Raw genomic sequence first — 2,334 nt, 5'->3', positions numbered from 1 at the left:
CATGATATGTGACCACACAAATCCCTTTACATGTTAGGTGACTCAGGATATGGGTGTCATTCGTGGCTCATGACACCTCTGCGGAACCCACAAAGCCCTGCACAGCACCGCTACAATGCTGCACATATTGCTACCCGCAATGTAGTGGAACGCACCTTTGGGGTGCTGAAAAGCCGATTTCGGTGTTTGGACAGGTCAGCAGATACACTGCTATACCACCCTGCCAAAGTGGTTTTGGTTGTCCAGGTTTGCTGCATGCTGCATAACATAGCTTTGGGTCAACCAAATTATGTTGATGTGGCCCCTGCAGCAGTCGTGCAGGAAGCTCAAACTACTGATGTTGTAGTGCGAGGTACACGGAGGGGGGATGTGGTTCGTACACGGATGATCCGGCAGCATTTCACAGGTAATTTGTGTGTGTACAATGAATATTAATGGGGAACCTGTAACACACATACATTGGTAACATTACATTTTTCCCTGTCCATGTTAATTGCCCAGAAGCAGACCAACAATATGGCCAACCCCTGCAAGCTACCCCACCACAGCATACTTTATGGCTGGCAACATGATAACACCTATAACAATGTCAAGTAAGTACTGTAGTTTTCTGTGTGTACAAATGTTGGCAACTACAAATTAACATAGGCTTAAAGGATGGAGGTGACATGGATCATTGATCTCAGGTGCGTGAAATGTTGCAAAACAAGTGGCGCCTACATACAGTATGCAATTCCCAATGCTTATCCCCTTCAAATGTGACTATTTCCTTTAAATCCCATTACTAATAAGCACACACAACCCAAAGTCCCGTGGCTGCTAAAATGTGACTAGTTGACAATACATAATAGAACAGTGTGGGTAATCATTTGTAAAAAAATGACAACAAGTTTGCTGGATGCAAATAATTTTTACTTGCAGAAACATTTAGCCATAGGCCATAGCATATGAAACATTTGCAGGAAGAATCACTGCAACAGTGAATGCAAAAAAGAATAAACATGATACACATGTAAATGCAAAGAAGATTATTCATGTTTAAATACTGCCCGGGTATTCGCACCCTTACCAGTAGTGGCACCACCACCCCTAGTACGGACACTACGCCGTGGGGGAGTAGTGGGGGACCCACTCATGGGTGTGGAGGATACACTACTGCTTTGGGTAGATGTGGTTTGGTGCTGACCTAACAAAGTATTAGCACTGAGGCTGATTTGCGTTTGTAGGGACATCAACGCAGTTGTTTGCCCATTAATTGCTTGGGTCTGTTCAACCATGTTGGTATTTAGACCTCTAAAACTAGTAGTTTGACCCTGAATGGCTTGGCCAATTTCTGCTAAGCGTGTGTCTAATGTAGAGACAAGACGAATTTGTGTCCCTACATTAGCCCGCACACTTTGTGAAATTATTCTCATTTGCAGAGCTATGTTCCGCACATACCCCTTCACCGTTTCTCGTTGGGTGGTCTGCACCTCCATAAAAGCGAGTTGTTTCCCCTTAAAAATATGGATGGATTGCGCCAACTCCTCCGCACTAGTGGGGGTGTTGGTGGGTGCAATGCTTGTGGGCTGCTGCCTATGTGACTGCGTATAGGGGGCTTCATTGACTGGGTGTGCTTGGTTTTGTGCAGGCTCCAACGATGTCACCGTCTCCAGTATGATTTCACTCATGTCGTCGATATTTTGCATGGGATCCGTTGGTTGTTGTGAAGGACCTACACATGAGAAAAGAGTGGTAAGTATGCTATGCAGATTGGTGTATGGTGGGTCATGTTACCTTATTTGGAATGGTTAGGTGTTGCTCATGCATTATGCATTGGCACAGGCTACTGTGGTGGGGACAGGCATGTGTGATTTGTGCAATGTGTGTGTGTAACACTATGATAGCTCACCTGCAGACTGGACAGTGTCACCAATCGGATGTGGCTGATGTTGGTCAACAGCAGGCTGGGACTCCAGAGCTGGAGCTGTTTGAAAGAAGAAGACATGTTCTATTATTATCATTTGCACCTAACTGGCATTTTTCGCATTATGCAGATACAAACTTTTCCTCAATCAAACTTTTGGACCCTGATATGATTACATAAGGAATTTGAAGACTTTGAACTGAAGTGGTTATTTCAGTATTATGACTGTGAACAATATTTTAAATCCACTTGCAAATAACAGGAAAGACCAGCAGATTACACATGTAAAAGTGACTGTAAAGTGCTTTCCCAACTACCCAGAGGATTGATAAGGATTAACAATCAAGTACACTGCAGGCCTACAGTGTTTAGGACAGCACACATAAATAGGATCTGTGGAACTACATAACCCAGCAACATGCAGAGTC

General features: G+C 44.1%; 1 long non-coding RNA gene across 1 annotated transcript; it reads left to right on the top strand.

Moving 5' to 3' along the window:
* Positions 1–200: 200 nt before the first annotated feature.
* Positions 201–1,691, top strand: LOC146062684 (uncharacterized). The gene is made up of 3 exons (XR_014471463.1): positions 201–406; positions 502–593; positions 1,631–1,691. It is a non-coding gene; the product is annotated as an uncharacterized LOC146062684 (long non-coding RNA).
* The last annotated feature ends 643 nt before the right edge of the window (positions 1,692–2,334 follow it).

The sequence above is a fragment of the Crinia signifera genome, chromosome 3 (assembly GCF_055691185.1).
Source record: "Crinia signifera chromosome 3, ASM5569118v1, whole genome shotgun sequence".
NCBI classification, from domain to species: domain Eukaryota; kingdom Metazoa; phylum Chordata; class Amphibia; order Anura; family Myobatrachidae; genus Crinia; species Crinia signifera.
The sequence above is the reverse complement of the archived record's forward strand: the minus strand, read 5'-3'. Positions and strand labels throughout refer to the sequence as shown.